Raw genomic sequence first — 25,108 nt, forward strand, 5'->3', positions numbered from 1 at the left:
AGAAAACAGGGCATATATACACAACGGAATTCAGCCATAAAAAATAATGAAATCTTGCCATTTACAACAACGTGGATGGACCTCGAGGGCACAATGCAAAGTGAAGTAAGTCATAGAGAGGCAAATATCATACAATCTCACCTATATACGGAATCTTTAAAAAAAAAAAAAAAAAAAAAACACAAGCTCATAGACAAACAACAGACTAGTGTTTGCCCAAGGGTGGGGAGTGGGAGAAATGAGTGAAGTAGGTCAACAGGTACAAATTTCCAGTTATAAAATAAATAAGTCATGGGATGTAACACACAGCATGACAACTGTAGTTAATAATGTCGTAATGCACACTTGAAAGTTGCTAAGAGATTATGTCCTACAAGTTCTCATCATGTGAGGGATCGAGCACAGATCTGAGAGTGACTTACCCACAGCCCTGCCTTGGTAACAAAAAGGAGAGAACAGTGAACCCAAAGCGTTCAGGGGGCGCCTTGCCTGTATGTCTTGTCCCCAAGACCATTCGTAGCCAGCTTCAGATCCCACTCTTCATGGACAAAAACTGTTAAAAGAGGAGAAAACAATTCAGGTGATACAAACAAACTTTAACACTTGCCGAAGTGAAGTCTCCTTTAAGAGAACTGCAAAATCGGAGGTGGAAGGAAAAGAAGCTTTTATGGGATCAAAAATTTAAAAGGAAGAGAAAAATAGGCATATAAAAAAAAAAAAATACTCGACTGGCTGGGGCCACACAGTCAATCTTGTTTGGGATGAGAAGCCCCAGAGTTGGCTTGGCATTTGGGGACTGACTGCTGGATACACAGTGTTTCCAGTCACGCAGAGCATTTATAGGAACAAGAAAGTTACGAAATTCCTATCTGCTGAGATGGCACCCTGGGCAGGAGCGGCTCCATCTTGGACCAGAAATGTATTTCAACAGACCCCAACCCTGCTCTTATCCCTGCCTTCCATACTTCGCTTAGCTTCCTTACTTTTTTTCCTAAAAGGAAAGGTTAAGGCAGCAGCTGCTGGTCCACTGGACCTGTCTCTGGCTTCTCCAGAGTTTGGATGGCACCGACCCAGGGACGCCCCTTCTTCCCGCCTCCCACCAGCCTCCAACCTCTTCCCCAGGCGCAGCCTCCAGAACCCCCTTCGCCATCCTCTGCCCCCCGCGAGCAGCCAGCAGAGCATCTGGAGCTTCCGCCTCGTCGCCATAGACCACGAGCTCCCGGGTTCACCGGAAGGGCCCCACCGCCCGCTCCCCAGCACCTGCGGGCCTCGCACCCACCTGTCTCAGGGCTTCCACTCGACCGCAGCGACGAGGTGGCTCCCGAGGGCGGGGTCACACCCTGCAGGCCGGAGCAAGCGCGGCCCCGGGGCAGGACTGAACCAGACCCTCTGGACCTGCAGGCCCCGAACCGCCGACTTCCGGAAGGCCACTTCCGGCGCGAGCAGGTGCTGCTCATCAGGAAGATGACCCACACCTGACCCCTCTTCCGCCTGCGTGGGCGGGTTTCTCCTCCAGAGGCCCCCTTCCAGCACGGGCTAGGAGCCCCAGAGCCCAGCAGCCTCGGGGCGGGACTCCACAGAGCCAGGACTTCTGCCTGAGCCTCTCCCTGTCCCCGCTGGGCAGCTATGTGACCACCCTGCACCCTCTCCCACGCGGTGGGCCAAATGGAAACAAACAAGCTTTTTGCACGAATTAAAAAAAAAAAAAAGTAACAGATTTCCCACAGTTGGCCTGCTTCATAGGTTAGCCTCATCAAAAGAGGTTCACAGTGTAATTATTATATAAATATTGTCCCATTTTCGATTCTTGGAGGTTAGGTTTAAACTTCAGAGTCATTAACTTAGTAATTTGGGGGATGTTGGGTGTAAATAAGGACAGGGACACACTTTAGGGTATTAGAAAGAGCTCATCCAGCATTTCTAGCTTTCTTCCAAATTAAAGTGCAAATCATGTCCTGTTTCATTTCTACTGCCTCTCAGTCCCTGCCTAGTCCTCTCAGGGTTTCCAGAGAATAAGCTCACCCACCTTGATTGTTTAAATGAGAAAGGAACTGCTATTCTTAGCCAGGGAGATTCACTTGTGTTGCTCTAACAACCTGCCTTTCTATCCTTTCCCCTGAGAGCGGGTGTCTTATTCTAATGCAGGGGTTCTCAGCCCAGTTACAATTAGAATCACCTGGGGGTGCTCTTGGAAAAACATACCAATACCTAGGCACCACCCCCAGTAATTCTGACTTAATTGCTCTGCAGAATGTTTCTAATATTCAGCCAGGTTGAGGATAATTGCTGTAACTGTATGAAATAAATTTATCATCCATTTTCCTACCCTCATCAAACAATGGGCTTTCCCCTCCTCTGTTAGGGTGAGAGCCTGATTCTACTTATGACTTGCATAGCTTTGCATGGATTGAGATTTTTTTACATTAGTTTTTGGGAAGGTTCTTAGTGAATTAGAGAATTAAGATCTTTGTCTTTTGGAGAACCATGAGGATATTACATGAACAAACTCACCCCTCCTTTGGCCAAAATGAAAGAGGACAAAAATATTTTTTTTTTGACAAAAATATTTTTAAAATAAGACTCTATGGGGGCACCTGGGTGGCTCAGTGGGGAAGCCTCAGCCTTCAGCTCGGGTCATGATCTCAGGGCCCTGGGATTGAGTCCCACATTGGGCTCTGCTTGCCTCTCTGCCCACTTGTAATCTTTCTCTGTCAAATAAATAAAAAATCTTTAAAATAAAAAAAATAAGACTCTATGATGGGCGTTAAGTAGGCACATGATGTGATGAGCACTGGGTATTACACACAACTGATAAATTGTGGAACGTTACATCTGATACTAATGATGTACTGTATGTTGGCTAATTGAATTTAAAGAATAATAATAATAAAGACTCCGTGAGACTTCTGATTCAGTATAACACTTTGACAGATACCAGGATCACTTAGTCCTGTATTTCTCAACTACAGGATGCCTCCAAATCACCTGTGCCTTACTCAATGCCCCTATTTTATTCCAAATACCAGGCCCCACGCACAGTAATTCTGATTGAGGACATATGAAGTAGGGACCAGGAATCTGAAGTTAAAACTAGTTCCCCAGAATATTCTTATATATCACTAATTTGGGGAAGCACTTATTTTGACAATTTGTCTCTTGCATCAATTGATGTGAAGGCTTTAGTTTCTACTATTGTATCCTTCAACTATCCACTTTCAAAATGGTGTCCAAACTTTGAACTGTTGATGCCTCATCCCTAGCATCCCTCTTAGTGGTATATGTAGCATGTCCTGTTTACAGTTAGAGAAAATTTGTGTTCAAGATTCTGATAATTTAGGGCTTGGGCTGTGGTTGAATTAGGATCACAGAACTCCCTTGGGAAATAACACCAGACAGGTATACTGCAGTGAAAACACACTTGAATCTGGAATAAAGTGGAAGGAGAAAAAACATTTGAATAAGGACTTGGCCTTCTCCCTATTCAAAGACCATGAAAGAGTCCTTTCCTGGGTGTTGATAAGGGTCTATCCCTTCTGCCAACCCTGTGCATACTCTTCAATGCAAAGGAAATGAAATAGGAGACTTAGAAGAGAAACTAGAAAAATGCTAATATAGAAGGCAGTATGGGCAAGGAGGGAAAAGATCCTGTAAGTAACAGTATTGGGAAGCCTCCAAGTACAGTTTGACAATGGGGGAGAAAAAACTCATAGAGGGAGAAAACTGGATATGCCACATACTTAAAGCGCAGACACTCTGACTCCAAGTCTTCAGGACGTCCACGGATCACTCCCATCTCTGGACACACAAAACCTGTTGTGGCACCATTTTTCCACAGGGCAGTATCCACCATACTGATGTGAAATGGGGCTCCAGCTTTTCCACCATACTTCTTTATCAAATTACAACATCGCTATATTGCTTCCTGCCAGCAGGAATCTTGGAAAAATGGAGGGGAGCCAGCCTGAAGGTGGAGTTACACAAATACAAGTTGAAGTTGAGACCCAGGGAGGCAGTGCTTTGGGCACAAGTTATCAAATCTCTTTGACTTTCTCTTTTTTAAAAAGAATCATTGAGTACTTATTAGGTATCCTGCATTTACCCACACATGATCTCATTTAATCTTCAGTAGGGCCCTAAGAAGCAGGACTACCATTTACATTTTACAGAGAAGGAAAATGAAGCTTTAGGAAGTGGCATGAAGCATGACTGATTCAAAGAAGTAGAGCCAAGTTCAAACCCAGATCTTCCATTACCAAGAACGGTGTTCTTTCCACTGTCCCCAGCTGCTCCAGGTTTTGGCCCAATAGAACTAGAATGTCTTTTTTTTTTTTTTTTTCCTATTAACGGCTACATTTGGAATGTGAAAAAGCTGTTCATGTTAGGGGAATCAGTAAAATTAAGGAGACAAATGAATCAGAGGGAAACACTTTGTTACTTTCTGATCTTTTCCCTAAATTTTCCTCACTCTGTTGATTTCCTCACAATTTCCCCCTGCTTGTCCCCATCTTGCATTCATAACAGTTCTCCAGGATTCTTCTCATCCAGCTATGTTCAGGGTCATCTGTAAATGTAAGAATAGTTATTATAACCATCATTTATTTATTTTATTTTTAGCCATCATTTATTTTTAGTGAGTGCTCACCATGTCAAGAAAGTAAACTAAGAACTTCATAGACATTATCTCACTTAATCCATACATAAATTCTTGTGACCAATTCATTTAGTATCTCCATTTTATACATGACATAACTAAAGCACGGAACTCATGTAATTTACCCAAGATTTCATAGCCATTGAGTGGTTACTCAAGAGATTCAGACTCATGCCAGACTACAGAGTTCACATGACTAAACCAACCTAGATGAGCCAAGAGAACCATGAAGCTCTCAGGCCAGATCATTCAGAAGAAATGTAAAGCCCACACCAGAATTTCACAAATGGAATGAGCATGATATTAAAATATTAAGCAATAATTTGAATCCTAAAGTTAATAGGGAACTACAAAAGACTCCAAAAAGCCAAATCAATCTTGAGAAAGAAGAACAAAGCTAGAGACATCATGCTTCCTGCTTTCAAACTGTATTATAAAGCATAATAATAAAAACAATATGATATTGGCATAAAAACAAACACATAGATTAATGAAACAGAATAAGGAACCCAGAAATAAACCCATGCACATATGGTCAATTGATTTATGACAAAGGAAGCAAGAATATACAATAGGAAGAGGATAATGCCGTCAATAAGTGGTGTTGGGAAAATTGGGCAGACATGCAAAAGAGTGAAACTGGACCTCATATCATACACAAAAAATAAATCGAAACAGATTAAAGACATGACCATAAGACCTGAAACCATAAAATTCTTGCAAGAAAATATAAGCACTAAGCTACATCAGTCTTGACAGTAATGATTTTCTGGATTTGACACCAAAAGTAAAGGCAACGAAAACAAAAATAACCAAGTGGGATTACATCAAACTAAAAAGCTTCTACACAGCAAAAAGAAACCTTTAACAAAGCAAAAGAAACACTCAACCTATGAGTGGAAGAAAATATTTGCAAATCATATATATGATGAGGGGTTAATATCCAATTTATATAAAGAACTCATACAACTCAATAGCAAATAAGTAATATGATTTTTAAAAAGGATAGAGGGGGGTGCCTGGGTAGCTCAGTGGGTTAAGCCTCTGCCTTTGGCTCAGGTCATGATCCCAGGGTAATGAGATCAAGCCCCGCATCAGGCTCTCTGCTCAGCAAAGAGCCTGCCTCCCCCCAGCCCTTTCTGCCTGTCTCTCTGCCTACTTGTGAACTGTGTCAAATAAATAAATAAGATCTTTTAAAAAAACAAAACAAACAAAAAAAAAACTTTGTACAGCTTTAAAAAAAAAAAAAAAAAAGGACAGAGGATCTGTAGAGACAGATTTCCAAAGAAAACCTACATACTGGCCAATAGGTACATGAGAAAATGTTCAACATCACTCATCATTGGGGAAATGCAAATCAAAACCACAAGAAGATATCACCATTAGAATGGCCATTATCAAAAAGACAAGAAACAACAATTTTTGGTAAAGATATGGAGAAAAAGGAACACTTGTGCACTGTTGGTTGGAATGTAAATTGGTGCAACCACTCGTGGAAACAATTCCACTTCTGGGTATTTATGTGAAGAAAATGAAAACACCACTTTAAAATATATGCATCCCCATTTTCATTGCATTATTTACGTTAGCCAAAATACAGAAACAGCCTAAATGTCCATCAATAGATAAATGGATGAAGAAATGTGGTATATACATAAAATGAAATATTATTCAGCTATAAAAAAGAAAGAAATCCTGTCATTTATGACAACATGGATGACAAATACTGTATGATGTTACTTACATGTGGAAACTAAAAAAAAAAAAAAAAAAAGAAGAAGAAGAAGAATTCATAGAACAAACTTCTTGTTGCCAGAAGCAGTTGGCGGGGGGTGGGGGGGACAGAGAAATGGATGAGAGAATCAAAAGGCATAAACTTCCAGTTATAAATAACTTCTGGAGATGTAGTGTGACATTGTGACTACAGCTAATAATACTGAACTATGTATTTGAAAATTTTTTTTAATATTTTATTTATTTATTTGACAGAGAGAGAGAGAGATCACAAGTAGGCAGAGAGGTAGGTAGGGGGGGGGGGGGGGGAAGCAGGCTCCCCGCTGAGCAGAGAGCCCGATGCGGGACTAGATCCCAGGACCCTAAGATCATGACCTGAGCCGAAGGCAGAGGCTTAACCCACTGAGCCACACAGGCACCCCTGTGTTTGAAAATTTCTAAAAAAGTAAAACTTCTCATAACAAGAAAAAAGAATTTGTAACTTTGTGTGGTGACAGATATTAACTAGACTTGCTCTGGCAATAAAAATTAAATTTAAAAGCAGCTAATAAATATAGAGAATGGAACAAGAGATTTCTTTCTTTAAAAAAAAAGAGGGGGTTATTTTTTTATTTTAGAGAGAGAAAGTGCATGAGCCAGGGCCGGGGACAGAGGGAGAAAGAAAGAATCTCAAGCAGACTCCCTGCTGAGCACAGAGCCCAACACGGGGGCTGGATCTCATTACCCTGAGATCATGACCCAAGCCAAAATCAAGACCTGGATGCTTAACCGACTGAGCTACCAAGCACTCCTGGAATGAGAGATTTCTAATGCTGTTCCAGAAGAGATAAGAACTAAGAATTTTCCAAAATGAGTAATACAAGAATCACCAAGTCAAGACTGCCCTCTGACTGCTAAACAAGAAAAATAAAGATAAATCCATATCTGACAGTAGTAAGCCTGACAACATCAGGGAGAAAAGAGAAAAATACTTCAAAGCTACAAGAAGAAAAGCCAGATTGCCTACAAAGGAATGACATTTGGAATGACAGAAGACTTTTCCAAGCAACAAAGAAGATAGATGACAATGGGGTTATGTCTTTGAAAAGTTGAGGAAAAAAATGTTACCCTAGAATTACAGACCCAGTTAAGATACTGTTCATGAGTGGGAACAAAACAAAAGCAAGTTTAGTCACAAAAAGGCAAAAAATATATTATCTAAATCTCCTTACTAAAAGATACACAAAAGGATGTACTTCAGCAAAAAGAGAAATGAATACAGAAGAGAATCATGGCAGCACAGGAAATTAATGAGAACAGAAAACCATTTACGCCAATAAATTTAATTAGCTACTGGCCATAAACATTGATAACATTTTTCTGTTTAAATAATAAAACAAAACAGGTAAAGTCACACTTTAAACAATAATGAGATGGGAATGTAAGAGTTGTACCCATTGGAAAAGAGCACTAGGTCCACATTGTGTTCAAAAAAAGGAAAAAATTACTTAGCAACTTGAAATTATTTATAAATACTTATAATCAAAGTGTATTTTCTAAAGGGCAGGGAAAGCTACCAATTTAAAAAAGTAGTACCACAGTCTTTATCTTCCAAGCCAATAGAAGAAATGTAAGAGGTCTGTGGTGGAAATACAGAAAATTGATCAATCCACAGAAGGCCAGAAGGGAAAAAATAAAAGAAGGGGGAAAGATGATAAAAACACAAAACAAAAATATTGAAATAAGTCCAAATATACCACTATATGTGTATACAGATTAAATTTTCAACAAAACATCAAATAAAACATATTGAAATTTGTTTTAAATATATCTGTTATTGCTTAAAAGGAACACCCAGAAAATTTAAAATAAAGAGTATATCACTCAGCAGAACAAGTTATCAATATCTAGGTAAAGTCCAAGATGACCAAAAGTCTCACTTCTTGGTAATGTATCACAGACCAGTGTTTTCCAAACTGCATTCTGTGACCCATTCTCTGTCACGGAATCAATTTTGTAAGACACGCATATGCATGTGTGCACATGTCCAAGCCCACACATGCATATGTGCACATACATAGAGTAGGAAAAGGAATAATAAATTAGAAAGGATAGGCTATGACAAAAGGATAGATATCCATGTATATATCACAATGCTTCATTGATATAAGGATGTATTGTTTTCATAAAACTTTTACTTGTAGTGTGTGTGTATGATTACGCAAATACGTATGTTACCACACTGCAACATAAAACACTTCCTTTTTTAAGTTTGAGAAACCCCAGCCTAGAGAAATTCTTGCAAGTGTATACAAGAAAACATATATAGGGAGGTTTACTGTGGTATTGTTTGTAATCAGGAAAAACTGAAAATATCTTGAAAGTTCAACAGGCGAATGGACATATTGAGGCAAATATGTGTACAAGAAAGAAAATAAATTAAACCTGATTATGTCAACATGGAAAAATCTCAAAAATAAAATATTGCATAAATAAAGGAAGTTGCAGACATATATATACTATATGCTAAAATTTATACAAAGCTTGGGAGCAAGCAATACCTTGCACTGCTAGGAATGCATGCATGTGGTATGTAGAATAATGGTATAAAAACCGGTAAGGGCAGATAAATACCAAATTCAGGAGAGTAGTTAACTCTTGAGAATGAGGTGGGGGCAGGAAGTGGCGTAGGGAGGATTACATAAGAGGCTTCAACTATATCCATAATGTTAAGCAAAAAATGGAAGCAAATATAGGAGAAATGTTAAAATTTGATAAGGCTGGGAGGGTAGAGGAGTGTTAACAATTTACTTCTCATATTTTTCTCTATAATTGAAAAATTTTAGATCCAAAATTTACAAAGTTTATAAAATCTGTGATTTTAGTCTCTGAGCTAATCCCAAGGTCTGACATGAGCTTCCACCCTCCCAAACCTCACATTTGGTTCATTGATATTCCAAATATTGACCCACTATCTTACTCCTAAGCATGCAGACGTGTTTAGTTTCCCCATCATCACATGAAGTAAAGGAAACTTCTCTAACACTGAGTGTGAACCTCACACATTTATTTTGACCTGCAACAGGAGCAGAGTTAGAACTCAGCTCTATGTATAAAGAAGAGGCTGCCACCTTAACCTTGAGTGCAACACAGGTGCCATTGTGCTTCTGATGAGCGAAAGATGACTGTATCACTTTACTCCACCTAATGAACATTTCAATCTTCTAATAAACACCCTAATAAAGAAAAATTGAGACTTAACTCACTTTTATTATCCCAACTGACATGTCGCAAGGTCTTAATTGGGCTGAAAACAGCTTCCAATAATAATACTCTCCTTAATTGATTCATTAAAGGGGCCCCTACTGAGACAGAAGTGCTACTTCCAGGAAAAGGAATGAAATAGAGCCCCAATTTCCCACTGAGTGGCTATGATCCCTCTGCCATCAACTCCCCAGGCTACTGAAGAGGATGTTAAGTGTCCAATGCCTGGAATCATTCTTCTAGTCCCAAAGTGGGCACACACTCACTACTCCCTTAGTGAGATAACAAAAGAAAGCAATGGAATTTCATGGAATTCTTAGTATCAGATGAATTGGCACATTTTAAAAACCAGGTAATGGTAACTACACCCACCATGGTGAAAACTGAGTATAGAATTGTCAAATCACTATGCCATACATCAAACTAATATAATGTTGTATGCCAATTGCAATATTAAAAAAAAATTTAATTGGGGCGCCTGGGTGGCTCAGTGGGTTAAGCCGCTGCCATCGGCTCAGGTCATGATCTCAGGGTCCTGGGATCGAGTCCCGCATCAGGCTCTCTGCTCGGCAGGGAGCCTGCTTCCCTCTCTCTCTCTCTCTCTGCCTGCCTCTCCATCTACTTGTGATCTCTGTCAAATAAATAAATTTTAAAAAATTTAATTAAAAAAATAGGCAAGGGGATGCATTAATAGCAAAAGATTAAAGCCTTTTACAAGACTGAACCAAAAATTACCATAGCCCAAAATGGCTAGGCAAGGAGAGGAGGGACAGATGTAGCAGAGAGAAGACATGAGAATTAAAAGAAAATTACCTGTTTGCAAGAAAAAGTGGTTTTGATCATATTAACAGATAAGACAGTCCAGTCATTAAAGGCATGGGATTTGAGGTCAGGCAGACTTGGGGTATGTCCTGTTCTTCCTTCCACTTACAAGCTCTGTCACCCTGGACAGGTTACCAAGCCCATCTACATCCCCATTTCCTCAACTGTAAAACAGGAATGATTAACTAAGAACCCACCCCAACAGCCAGAATAAGTCATAGCATAACATTCTTTTGCTCACAGTCTCCAATGGCTCCTCATTGCATTCTCACACTATCTGTGCCCTCCGTCACCTCTCCCACACCATCTTCTACTCCCCCCATTCACTTCCTAGTGCTCTGCCCTCCACCCACCCACCCACCCTCATTCCTTGAAAGTACCCAGCAGATTCTCATCTCTGGCCTCTGCTAGAGGTACCCTCCCCTCCAGCTCTCTGTACCGCTCACTCTTTCACTTATGTCAAGTCTTTGATCCAACATGACCATTCTATTTAAAATCGAAAACTGTCCCTCTGCTTATTCCAATATACCTTTCTCTGTTCTACTTTTTTTTTTTTTGCATAGCACTTATCACCAAACTCATTTGTTATGTCTATTGTTTATTCTCTCCTGCTGTTTTGTTCACTGATCTATCCCAAATGCCTAAAATACTAAAGAGCATATAGCAGGTGCTTAATTTTTGTTACATGAAAACCTCATAAGATTGTTTTGATGACTAAATTAGATAATGCATGCAAAGCACTTAGCTCTATGTAGGCATAGAGAAGCATTCAGTAAATATTACTTCTTATTACTGTAGTGGTTACTATTATTGTGATTATTCTTATTTCCCATTCAACGGGAGGGGTATTATTAACAAATGGGGTCATGGTTCTTTCAGCCATTGGTTCCTGGAGATGGAAGTCCTAGATTAATTTAATTAAGTACAGTTTTCTGACACTATATGCCATCTTGTTATATATACATCACTGGCCAAGGATTAAAGGTGTCAGGTCACCTATAGACACCACCCCATCCTATCCACTCTGCCAGCACACATAGGGCTGAGGGTAGCTGCTAAGCCAAGAATGTATATCAAAGTATATCTAGGAACTCTTGTCCTTTTATGACTATACTGCATATAAATACCAACTTGACAGCAGGAGGGTAGAAAGGGTTTTATTTTACATTTAGCAAAGGGTAAGAAAGGAAACAGGGAAAGGGGTTATCTCACTGGCTTGCTGAGCCCCCAGAATTTACGTTTCTTTCACACTCTCTGAGACATTTGTGCTTCTGCCCAAGAAAAGAAGAAAACAGTAACCATCTGCCTACCTCATAACCTCCTAGGCACTAATGAGATGCTTTATTCTTTGTCAAACACTTAGGAGCTTCCATGATAAAATGGTGTTCTGGGAAAATAATGAATGGAACGGACCCATTAGCTCAAAGTCCACCTGCATCTTCTGTTTCCTGAACATGAAGGAAGACAGGAGCAGCCTAGTCAATGAGCCGTTCAGCACTCAAGAGCCAAATCTCACTCTCCAGTTCTGAACTGATAAACCATGTGACGAGTACACACCAGCCAAGATGCCAAATGCAGGTTTTTGTGTGTTTTCTTTCCCATAATGCCCAGCTCCCTAGGCATGCTGCAGATGGCACCTGCAAAAGAAACACAGTTGGTGCACGCTAGCGTGCTGATGGAGCCATCAGCTTGGCCATCTATGCAGACACCGGGGGGGGGGGGGGAGGGACAGGGCAGCAGTTCAACAGCACAAACACCTGAACACACTGTATTCAATTCTGAATCCGTCAATTAGCATCTGTATGACTTCCCACCAGTTACTTTATCCTTTGGAACCTCAGTTTCCCCATCTGTAAAATGTGATGTCAGCAAACTCATAAAGTTTGTAAAGGACTAAATCATCCATTAACGTTGAGTTTGGAAGATATTAAGTGCTCAGTAAATACTACCCTTTCTATGGAAGGCAGAGGGTCTGCAAGGAAAAAAAGATTATGCCAATCAACTATTCATTCAACAAATATTTATTGGGGAGCCTAGGTGGCTCAGTTGGTTAAGCAACTGCCTTTGGCTCAGGTCATGATCCCGGGGTCCTAGGATCAGGCCCACATCAGGCTCCATGCTCAGTGGGGAGCCTGCTTCTCCCTCTCCCTGTGCTGCTCTGCTTGCTTCCTTGTGCTCTCCCACTCTCTCTGTCAAATAAATAAAGAAAATCTTTAAAACACACACACACACACACACACACACAAATATTTATTGAGTATTTACAAGTTCAGTCAAATATATACTGAATGCCTGCTGGTACCAAGTCCTAAGTCCAACTCCCAAAGACACAGCAGTGAGCAAAGCAGAGAAGATACTCTGATCTCACAGAGCCTATAGCTCAGTGGATAATATGGCCACACAAAAGAGATACTTACTACGTGCCAGGCAGTGTTCTAAATGCTTTAGCTGTATGAACTTATTTAATACTTACAACCACCCTATGAAGTACATTAACCCTTATTATCTCTATATGACAGAAGAAGCAACAGAGGCACAAATCTGTGAAATAAATTGCGCAAGGTCATAAGGCTACTAAGCATCAAAGTCAGGGCTTGAAGCCAATTAGACGGACTCTCATGGCCCACTCTCTTAAGCATTATATATACTGCCTTCTCGCAACTGCTAGATAGTGAGCTCTTCATAGATAGGAAACATGTCCCTCTCATTTCTGTATCCCCAATGAAGCCCCTGGTTTGTGGAGTGCTCAGTAAGTGCTCGCTGAAGGAAGGAAGAATGGTTCTTCTTTGAGACACCAGAGCCACTCTTTTTGCCAGTCTCATGACATCTCCCTATAAACCTGAATATGTAATGAAAATATACTATTCTTCCTCTGAATAGAGAACATTATTGATCTTCTGTCCATGGGCTATTAAATGTAAGGCTGTTTTTCCAGAAATGGTGATGAATTTTCTTTGAACCACCTACATGCATTTGAGAGGGGTCTGGCAGGGAGTGAGCTATATTTTAAAAGTCCAGAAAATGTGGTGCCAACAGGACAGAATATTTAACATTTCTCCTTTATTTTGGAAACCAGTTAAATACCCCAACCACACTCAACACATATTGCTCAAGGCTTGAGATCTCCCACTCAAACACCTCTAACTCTTCACTCTTCTCAGGATTATTTATGAACATACTAGTTGAAATCTGAGTGGGCCACAACTGAAGGAGATGACAGAAGTAACTACTACTACATTGCGGGGGTTGGAGGCAGAAAAAAGAGGAGCTCCCAGGAACTAAGATTGATAGTTCAAGAGAGCTAGCTAACCTACACTGAATATGGCCAGTACTTGATCAATAATAATTATAATAAGTATTATCATATTCTATGAATTTAATTGAATTGACTGTCCTATATTACATTAATGCTTATGTTTTGTATCAATTATACTACTAACATAGTATATTATTACTATTATAATTATCATTACAAGTGCCATTTATTCAGAAAGTCTGCTAGGTTCCTTCTTTTTTTATGCTATCTCACTTAATCCCTTCAACAACCATCACTAGTAGCAGTATAATCTCTGTGAAGGAACAAAGTAAGTTCCTTTAACAAAGACACCCAAAAAGCAGTGGTTTAAACACAGCTTTCCCTCTATTGTGTAAAAATCTAGACGAAGTATTGTGTACACTCTAAGTTGCTGTAACAAAGATAGAAAAAACATGATTTAAACAAGATCAAAGTTTCTCTTCCACATAACAATCCAGGAGTAGGAAGGCAGCCGGCCCTCACCAACACATGGCTTCCATTTTGGGGATCCAAGTGGCTCCCTGATGGCCCCTGTCACGTTCCAGCATAGGTGGAAGGAGTGGTGGGAGAGCACGTCCATTTATTTTACTGGTAAATCCAGAAGTAGCACACATCACTGGCATCTCATTGGCTAGAATTTGGTCACAAAGTTGTGGTGAGGAGGAAATCGAAAAACCAGATGCCTTGAGTAAGGAATTGGATAAACATCTACTTCTTTTCCTTGTCTTTTAAACATCAGTTATCTTGAAAGGGAATCCTACTATGATCATTTGATTGTTACTCAGCGAAAAGCTCACTCCCTTCCCCTCTCCACTGAGGACAGTGTATACTTCCCTGCTCCGCTAACCTTAGGCTTGGCACATAATTTGCTCTGTCCACTGGAAAATCAGTAAATATGATGTAAGCACAAGCTTTAAGTGTGTTGTGTGATTCAACTTAGAGTGCTATACTGATATGCTATAAGAGGGGCTTATGCCCAACATAATCCTGAACTGAAAGCAAACTCCTATGAAAAAGACCTGAACCCTGAACAGCCTGGACCCAATCCCAATTACATGCAAACTGAAACAAGACCCCTTGCTGAACTCAGGATGGCAATCCAACAGCAGACCTTCAAAGGTGAGATTAAGTGCTTGTGTTCGCAAGTCATGAGTTTGGGGCTAGTTTATGACAAAGCATTATTGCAGCAATAGCTGGCCAACAGAGAAATTGGTTATCAGAAGTGGAGTACTGTCATAACGAGAACCTAAAATATGTGACTACGGTTTGGTGATTAGGCAGCAGATGATGAGGAAAGCGTTCTAGAAAGCTGGAAACATGCCACTCATATTATGTACTGACGATGCACTTGGCCAAACTCATCTGTGGTAACGTGGAGGACAGAAATCTGCCTAATAACTTGAAGCACTGGACAAGAAAGTGTCCAGGCAGAATGCTGATAAGGCAATTTGATTGTTAGATAGATAAGGTATTGCAAGACAAAGTTGTTTGTAGAGGAAGCTGACCAGTACGCAAGCAATACTGAGAGAAAATATAGAAAGCCCAGAAATTCCAAGACTTTGTTTGAAAAGTTAAACTATCTTTATCTTACCATCTTATCAGCCTCAGGACAAAGACCAAATCAACATGTGATTGTCACATCCTTTGTCACAACTTCTTTTGAAAGGACTGAAGTGGTGCCTATCAGTACTTTTCAGCTGGACAAAATGCTCCTAGAAATATAAAAGGCATGATCCCGCAGAGACCTGATAAATCCTAGGTAGCCAAAATTAAGTCTTAAGAGAAAGATTTCTCTCAAAATGAATCCTAGATGTAACAAACATGGAGTTGACTGAAATCAAATGTAGGAAACTCATAAAAATTTTGATATACCTGTATTGGTAAAATGCCATCAACCTGAGACAATAACTGTCTGACATGTAAAAAGATCTCTGGCTGCCAGATTTCTATAAGCAGAAAGCAGTTTGAAAAAGTTGCTGATCCAGAAACAAAGGCTTACTCTTTAAAGTTCTCTTCAGAAGTGGCCATGCATGGTGCTGAAAAACACTGGAGCCAAAGACATGAAGAACAATAGATCACTGAGCTGTACCCCAGAGCGATCTAGGGCTGCCTAGTCCGAGGGGTCAGTGAAGCATGGCCCAGAGATTAAACCCTATATCACCCAATTTAAATAAAATTTTACTGGAACACAACCCTACCTGTATATTTTTATATTGTCTACTGATGCTTTTGCCATAATACAAAATTGAGATATTGCAACACATAAATGGTCTGCAAAGCCTAAAATATTTAGTATCTGGCCCTGTACAGTTGCCAGTCCCTGGTCTTTGTGAAAGAAGACTTTATACCTAGACAATAAGGAAATCTGGTTATACTATACACAGCTAGGTTTCAGAATGGCTGGAGTCAGTGACTGCAATCTGCTACCATTCTTACTTTTTTTCATATTTTATTTATTCATTTTATGAGAGAGAGAGAGAGAGAGAGGGGGCAGGGGGAAAGGCAGAGGGGGTGAAGGGAGCGGATCCCAAGCAGACTCCACCCTCAGGAAAGCCCAATGCAGGACTGGATCCCACATCCCTGAGATCATGATCTGAGCCAAAACCAAGAGTTGGTGGCTTAACTGTCTGCATCACCCAGGTGCCTCTCTTCCCTTTTGCAATTAAGAGTATTTATTTCAGTTATTCTGTCCCTATTAATATTTATATCAGGTGGTTGGAAAGCAAATAATTTGTCTCTTTATTTTGTAAGTGAATAGAAGCCATATCAAGATTTGCTTTAATTTCAAGATCTTAGACATCAAGCCTGATACTGACTGGACAACACTGAAGGGTACTGATATGGGAGTAAATATATTTGGCATGCACAAAACAATGAATTAAAAACCAGATTGTGACGGCTTATATCATTATTTACTCCCCTTCCCCTCCCATTAGGTAGTATACCCTTCCTCATTGCATGGGTGTGGCCACGTGACTTGCTCCAGCCAATGGAACTTCCCCAGGTATGGTGGGAAGAGGGACTTTCCCTATGTGCTTATGTAGTTCATCATAGATCTCGTATTCCAGGGACTGGCCATGAGAAGAGCATCCTCTTCTATCTGGTCTTCAGAATAAAAGAATAGATACACATGAAATAAATGGATCCAGCTGGATCCAGCCTGCCTGAAACCTGAAACAAGACCACCCAGTTGAGGCCTGGCTAGATGAGCTAACTTCAGTCTATCTGTGGACCCATGGGTGAGAGCATGAAGACTTGTTGTGAGCTACTGAATTTTGAGGTGGTTCATTATAGAGCATTACTGTAACTGACCAATCACTGATTGATACACAGGGCTCCCATAAAATGATAAGGTGGCTGGAACCTGGTAAATTACACTTTAGTTCTGAAAACCAAAGACCTCAGTTCAAGTCCCAACTCTGCTACTTAGATGTTATTTAATTGGAGGAAGTCACTATACCTTTCTGAATCTCAGTTTTGGATTCTTTTTAAATTACAAATGAGAGCATTCACAACCTAAATGAGAAGATCATTAAAGATTAAATAAGATGATATATCTTAAATGTTTTATAAACATAATATGGTATATAAAGGCAAGATATTTTCATTATTAACTTCAGTTCACATAAAGGAGCCCTAGTTATTTTTTTTAAGATTTTATTTTTAAGGATATCTCTACATCCAATGTGGGGCTTGAACTCACAACCCTGAGATCAGGAGCTGCATGTTCTTTTGACTAACCCAGCCAAGTGCCCCAGCCCTGGTTATTTTTAATTGTTGATAGAGAAGGAGTTATGCCACTTCTATCCTCTGACCCTGAAAGCTGGACATGCTAAGTCTGGAAAGCTAAACATCTGTAAGCTGTTAGCCTTGCTTCGGTGTTTTAATGATTCTTTCTTGATTTTGTTTAATCTGACTGCTGAATTTTTTTTCTCTAATAAACATGTACAATCTCATGATAAAAATCCAAAACAATATAAGGGTTATTCTTTTTATAACTGATTATGCTACCCAAGCCTGACACTTCCCTGCACTTTCTGCTTCCCCAAACCTCCCACATGAGGAGCACACAGTGCCCCCGACAGTAGTAACCTAAGTACTAGAGTGAAAAGAAAATTCTCTGAGCCTGCATTCCTCTCTCATTGCAGAATAAAAGAAAAATCAGAATGTTCCCCTTCCTATACCACCCACAAATCACTGAAAAGCCCAGCCAGTTAGCTGGATTCCCAGCAGACAAGGAACCTCCATTAGAAATAAAAGCCCACATTACTCCACCAAAGTATTTTCCATGCACCCCAGTGTACCACACAACCAGAGTTGTGTCTGGGGCATTGCAACACCATTATTTTGTGCTCATGTCAAAAATCTTTTTTCATGTTATACACATGAAACTAATATAATATGGTATGTTGATTATACTTCCAAAAAAAATGTTTTTCTTTCTCCAAAATGCCAAAGGGAAGAGTGGGTTTCCTAGAAATGGTTCTAAATTGTCTCGCTGCACCCAAGAGAATGGAGCAGTGATGGCATAGACACTGCCCACCAGGAGAGGGGAAAAGGTCAGATCAATAACACTGATGATACCCATTTTTTCCACAAAGTCAGCCAACACAGATTTCTAGGGAAGGTTATTTGAGGAATAAATCTACCCACACAGTTCCTCTCAATCCTGCAGCCAAAGTAGCAGAACCCACTAGAAATCAGATCACACCTCTCAGCTTGCTTCCTAATGGAGCAGCCAAGCTGGGCAATAACATGACAAAATGGAATCACTGATCAGATTAGCGTAGTCCTGAGCACAGTGGGCATGGGGTGCAGGACACAAGGGCTTTGGTGGAAAGGAGGGAGGGGCCCCTGGGGAGACGTCAGATATTTTAGAGTACAGTCCTCCCTAAGGCAGAGCAATTATAGTGCCCACCGCAGGGCTAACTTCTGAGGAGCGCTGCCCTGCTGTGGGCCCCCCCAGGCACAGAACAAGAAAGCAACAAGCAGCAGAAGAAGGAGAAACAGAGACAGGGGTGCGGGTGCTGCCAAATAGTCCTCATGATGACCTCTAGACTAACAAAAGAAGATAAAACCCCAGTCACTCATTCTCCCTAGGAATATCTGATGCCTACCTATCACACGCTTGCACTATTCTAGGTGCTGGGTATGCAAAGATACATCAGAGACCATTCCTGCTCTCACACTGTGTATGCCCCGTCACACCTAGCACATAACAAGACCCCACTATGTGCTCACTGTTACCCTACCATTCAGCTTTATGGGGCCTCTTTTCTCTGCCTTCCATGGCACTTTTGTGAATCCTTATTTAATGAATACTTACAGTGCTCTGAATTTTAGTTATTGGTGCATATTTTATTTCCCCTAAAAGACAGCAGGATTGCTCTGTATAGGATCTGTGTGCTCTTGTCACTACGTTTGCTCAATAAATATTTACTGAATGAGTGACTGTAATTGTAACTACTGTGTCACGACCTACTACCATCATCAAAACAGGATGGGAGGTCTAGGGTCTGCAACTGAGGGGAAAAGCAAGCTGGGTGAGGAGTCAGGAGACCTGCCTTCTAACAGAAGCTGTTGGCTTCCACTGGTGGCGTGACTGTGGACGCTCCTGAGTGCCTCATGCTCAGCTGTAAGAGGAAGGAGTGGGTAGATGATCATTGAGGTACCTTCCAGCCTTATGATTCATCATTTTAATTGTACATTATAGATGACATTCTCTGAGCACTTGGTTTAGTTAGGCACTGGGTTAAGAACTTTGCCTGTGTTATCTCACGTGATCCTCAGAATAACTTTTTGAGGTATGATGACTATGCCTATTTTACATAAAGAAAGGAGGCCTAGAGAGGCTGAGAAACTTTCCTGATGCCACACAGGCCAACTTGTAAACCCATACTCTCAACTACTGAGCCATATGATGTCTCTCGCTCTGCCACACGTTGGGTACCTTTTGAACCATCACTTCTCCTGAAGAGCCTCAGTTTCCATCATAGAAAATTTTTTTTATTTGAAAGAGAGAGAGTGAGAGAGATCATGAGCAGATGGGGGGGGGGAGAAGCAAGGGGGAGAAAGAGAGAGGAGGAAGCAGGCTCCCTGCTGAGCAAGGAGCCTGATGCAGGACTCAATCCCAGGACTCTGGGATCACGACCTGAGGCTAAGGCAGACACTTAACTGACTGAGCCACCCATTACAGCCAATTTTTAAAAAATTGTTAGAAAAGCCTTTATCAGAGAGGCACAGCAGTCAAGCTGTGCAAACGTCACTGAGCTGGGTGGGGAGTTTTCTTACATTTTTTTGAGGCTCTGGAGCACCAGTCAAATTGCAAGGATCCCTACGACAGCAAGAGAAATTCAACAATGAGTCACAGGGGGTGCCAGCCATGGCCCAGGCATAAGGCAGTTTGAGCTTCATTGAGAAACCATCTGAGAAGGCAAGAAAAAGAAAAGCAAGGTAATATTTTGTTCAAGGAGCTTTGGGGGACTATAAAGGCTTTGACCATATTCCAGATCCAGCTGACAGATGCTTCTATTCATTCTCCCCCCATATTTAAAGCATAGAGGGGAGAGATGTTTACTCTCCAACAGACAACTGGCAGAATCTGCTGGGAATCCAACAGCCAGCACTTCAAGGCTCTCACTGGTTTCAGGAGAACAGGGCAACTCACACATGGGCCTCAAAACACCCAGAGGTGGCAGAGCTCAATGACACTGATGAAACAATTTAGGGCAATATAGGGAAAAAGAAAAAAAGATTTCTCCAAGGGAACACGTTTATATATAAGGAGATAGAAAATTCAAGTAAGGCTCTAAACCTCTTAGAGTTATATCCAAATTTTTTTAAAAAATGATAAAAACCTACAGTGAATTCTTTAGAACTGAAGGATAAATGCATGGCCCCCAAAAGTGAGGGTCATAAACACGGGCTTCTTGAAGGAGAAAAGAATGGAAAACACGGCTCCTGTTTAGAAAGCAAAGATATTGAGAAATTTGGCAGGAGGAAAGGGTCTGATTAATTAGCCACATGCAAGTGAAAAGACCTCCCTTCCAAATCAAATGACCTTGAACCCAAGGCAGGGACAGAATACGAGTATGGAATTTGGAGGAGGATGAATGCATTTTGTCTCAAAGAGAAATGTGTGAGTAGAAATCCAGGAGTTCTTTGTTTTGTGTGTGTGTGTGTGTGTGTGTGTGTGTGTGTGTGAGAGAGAGAGAGAGAGAGAGAAATAGAGAGTTTCTCTTGGTGACAGAAAAATAGAAACCAGCAGTGCTAGGTGGCTGCTGCTCTCACAGTGAGAGGAGGTCCCATTACATCTCATAACAAACGAGCACAGTGAGCCTTCCTATTAGTATTGGGCAAATGATCTTCCAGATATGCCTAAATCCAAACCACACAAAAGGAGTCAGGGCAAAGAAAAGCAGTTTGCTCTGAGGCAAAATGACATTTTTCATGCTTAAATTACCAATTCCCTCCTCCACCATCTTCCTTTAAAATGCTGAATTGTTAGAGCAGTGGGCATTCTGGAAAAATAGGCAGGTGGAAATTCAGATTTGTTACCAGAGAGCAAAACCCGACTGCATTCCCCTGCCTTTGTGGGAGCCTGCTGTGTCCACCCTGCTTGGCCCTGCCGCCCTCTCCGTCCCTCTCTCCTCGTAGTGGGCTCCCAGCAAACTTAGCCACCCTCCTCCTCCTGAGTGGAATGAAAACATCCCCTGTTGATGCAGCCTCTCATCCCCTCCCTAAACCTGGTCGACAAGTCAGTTTTCAGCCCTGCGCCCCAAAGCCAAGTGCTCGAGGCTGAGCCCTGACACCCAGAAAGATAGGTCCAGGAGTAGAGGTAGATTGGCAGATGGGCCATGAGGCCATTTTGAATTATTTACTTGGCTTCTGCTAAAAGCAACTGGTTCCTATCTCCCCTTCTCTGAAGATCATAATCCCCACACCTCCAAAGTTTGAACGGGATCTATTAGAAACATTAAAATTTACAATTCTACACGAAGGGTGTGAGGGAGAAGGCATGGTCTCCAGCCAGCCTTGTAGGTTTTCCTCAGGGCTTACAATTATGTTTTGGTGTTTTTAAAAAATCTGTGAAGAGAGTTAATAGAGGAAGAGAAACAGAGGCAGGACGAGGGGGCGGGGAGAAGAAAGGAGAAAGTGAGGGTAAAAGGGAGGATGAAAAGACGGAGGGAGGAAGAGGAGACAGGAAGGCAGGTATCCTAGCGGGCTGATACAATTTCCTGGCCAACAGAGCAACTCCCTCCCTTTGAGCACAGTAACACTGCCACCTAGAGGCTAAAAGTGCCTTCCTGAACTTGTACAATCGTGCGCAAGATACATTTGTGTAACTCAGCCGTTAAGGATCTCTGAAAAGGGGGTGGTAGATGATGGTGGGAGTGCTATCAAGAACTATAACATTTCATGGGGCACCTGGGTGGCTCAGTGGGTTAAGCCTCCACCTTCGGCTCCGGTCGTTATCCCAGGGTCCTGGGATCGAGCCCCGTATCAGGCTCTCTGCTAAGCAGGGAGATTGCTTCCCGCCCTCTCCTGCCTACTTGTAATCTCACTCTCTCTCTGTCAAATAAATAAAATATTTTTTTAAAAAAAAAAAGAACTATAACATTTCAAAGTGGTTAATATTTATCAGGTGCCTACTATGTGCCAGGGACTGAGCCAAGGGCTGAGAACACAAACACAGGCAAGACGTCCCTCTACTCAAAGACCTCAGTGTGTGGGAGGGTGGGGGGTACAAAGGTACAAAGAATGGAGGTGGTGATAATAACCATAACATGCGAAAACACTGTGTTCACAGTACGACTGAGATTAATTCTGACTAGATCTGGAAAGAATTCAGGGATGAGATGTAGGTGAGCTGGGTCACAAGAAATCTGGACGGGGAAGCAGAGCTCCAGGTAATGGTAACCACACAACTAGGCATGGAGAAAGGACACTGAGAGTGCTCAGTATGACTGGACAACAAGGAATGTGGGTTATCACCCACAGATGTGCAGAAACACCAAAAAGGCCAGAAAAATGAGTTACGCCAAAGTATAGATGACATTGAATTTTGGCTGAAGAGCGTGTGCTTTTAAGTGGTTCTGTAACTGCTTTGTTCACTCGGGGATGCCCAGCAAGTAGAAGAGTGCTTGGCACTTAGCAGTTGCTCAGTTAGCATCAGAGGAAGGAATGACTGTAACAGAAAGAGGATGAAGATTTTAGAGAAAGGGGACAATTGGATAAAACCAATGTTTCTGGACAATATAACTTGAGATAATCTGTAGGAATAGAAGAGGAGTGGAAAGTCTCAGACAGACACCGCCAAAGTCAGGTTGTGTGGGTCTGAACTAAGGCACAGTAGTGGGGGAACTGAAAGGCTGGAATGGCCATGAGCAGTCTTGTTGAAGTCCAGTCTAGAAGTCTTCAATACTGACACACCCTATATGAGTTGAGCCGAAGTCACGGTACTGGGACAAGATAGAGAGTGCAAAAGGAGGCACAGTGCTGGGAAGGAGACTGGGAATTTAGTTTAAGAGGGAGCATTTCAGTTTCCAGGAATATAACCGAAGGGAGATGACCAGGAGGCAATTAGAGATGCAGTGTGGAGCTCTGGGTGGGCTCTTGGCACCCACATTCTCTGCGTTCACCCAGACATGCACATCCTCCCATGTTAAATGCTACTGACATTTTTTTCATCCTATTGTCAAAGATATTGTAAGCCTGTAACAATCTTGAGATTCAATTGTAGTCTATGTTTTGGTAGCTCTAGAAGCTAGAGAAAACATTCTCAGCTTCCAAATCTGGAAAATGGGAGTGCTGTAACCCATGTAAAGTGCTTAGTGCAAAGTCTGACATAAGAGAAAAATACACAATACGTGCTGGTTTACAATCTAATCTCTCATTATGATGTGATAGTGAGACTGTAAGGTTAAAGTTCAAAGTCCAGCTTATCCACCTAGGACCTGCATGGCCTTGGACAGGAAACACTGCATCTCCAAGTCTTAGTTTGCTCATCTGGTCAATGGGAAAAGTATTACTTACCACAACTGCCTCACAAGATAAAATGAGATAATGCACATAAAAGAGTCTATAAACTTAAAATCAATTTATAAATATTATGTATGATTTATCAAATGGAAGAACAAAGCAGAAAAACCTGAATTCCTTCAAGATACTGGGGTTCTAGATAAGCATGTATCTTTTTAACACCCTTCAGGCCAAAGAAAGAGATTCTTTTTTGCCCCCATTAAGAAATTTCTCATTTGCCACCTTTCTATGTTCCAGACATGCTTTCATCACAGCACATTTCCTTCATCCCATCTTCAATTGAGATTTAAAAAGAAATCTTTGAAATTCCCTAGCTGGTAGAACCACTAGGGAATCAAAGCACATTTGTTCTCTCTTCTACAGTTTCCTGCACATGGTTGACCAATCAAACTCATGCTGTTAATCTCAACTGACAGAAGTAGAGTATTATTTAAAGGAGACAAAGATGACCATAGCAGAGGAATAGAAACAAATAAGATTATTCAACTTCTGACCTACAAAGCGGGTTTTTTTTTTTTTGTTCTTTGTGCTGTTGAGTCCCTCTAGAACATACCTGGAATGAAAGGCCAAGAATCTGGACAGCTGCTGCTTTTAGACTTGTGGCCATCCACCCACCTCTGTTCCTGTGTTGAGGCAAGAGGAAAATCATAGAATCACTGGGCTGGAACTAAAGGAAATAGAATATGATGTGACTTTCGTCAGCCCAATTTACAGCACAATGCAGGAAGTCTTTTTATAGTCAGTGACCAGCAAGCATTTAACTTCAACTTAATCCCATTCAGGACGAGGCATTCATCACTAGGTAAGAAGCTCATCCCACCAATAGGCAGATGGAAACAAGCGTCAGCCGCTGTCTCCATCATCAGTTGAAGCCGATTCCTTGCCTCCTCCACTCATGGCTCTCGAGCTGCCCTCTGGTGTGGCACAGAATGAACCTCCTTTTCTCCTCAGCCTTCTCTTCTCTAAGTAGCCTTCATTCCTTCACATTGTCCTTGTATGATGTGTTTTACCACCTCAACTCCTTGCTAAATAAAAACCATGAGTGCAAGAGGAAAATCTCCTTGTCCAGCTCCCCCCCAGGTGGTCACTTCCACTTCCCCCATCCTGTTGTTCAATTCCAATGGGAAACCTCGGGGCCAGGGAGTCCCTGTGATGGAACCACAGAAGTCAGCTTCCTGGGGCACAGAGCAGGGATGAGAAAGGTAAAGAATAGATAGATATCAGGGACATCTAGAGAATAACCCAGAAGTTCCCGCCCTATATGGCCCAATCCTGCCGTATCCTATCTTCTGTCAAATGCACAAGCTCACTATTTCCTAATC

At 41.4% G+C, this 25,108-nt stretch overlaps 1 long non-coding RNA gene across 1 annotated transcript; it reads right to left on the reverse strand.

Moving 5' to 3' along the window:
• Positions 1-254: 254 nt before the first annotated feature.
• On the reverse strand, positions 255-24,512 carry LOC123389053. Its single transcript, XR_006603591.1, has 3 exons — positions 24,340-24,512; positions 3,738-4,561; positions 255-553 (listed from the first exon to the last, which is right to left on the reverse strand). It is a non-coding gene; the product is annotated as an uncharacterized LOC123389053 (long non-coding RNA).
• Positions 24,513-25,108: the final 596 nt, after the last annotated feature.

Source organism: Mustela putorius, unplaced genomic scaffold, assembly GCF_011764305.1.
Source record: "Mustela putorius furo isolate JIRA1106 unplaced genomic scaffold, ASM1176430v1.1 tig00003942_pilon_pilon_pilon, whole genome shotgun sequence".
Classification (NCBI taxonomy): domain Eukaryota; kingdom Metazoa; phylum Chordata; class Mammalia; order Carnivora; family Mustelidae; genus Mustela; species Mustela putorius.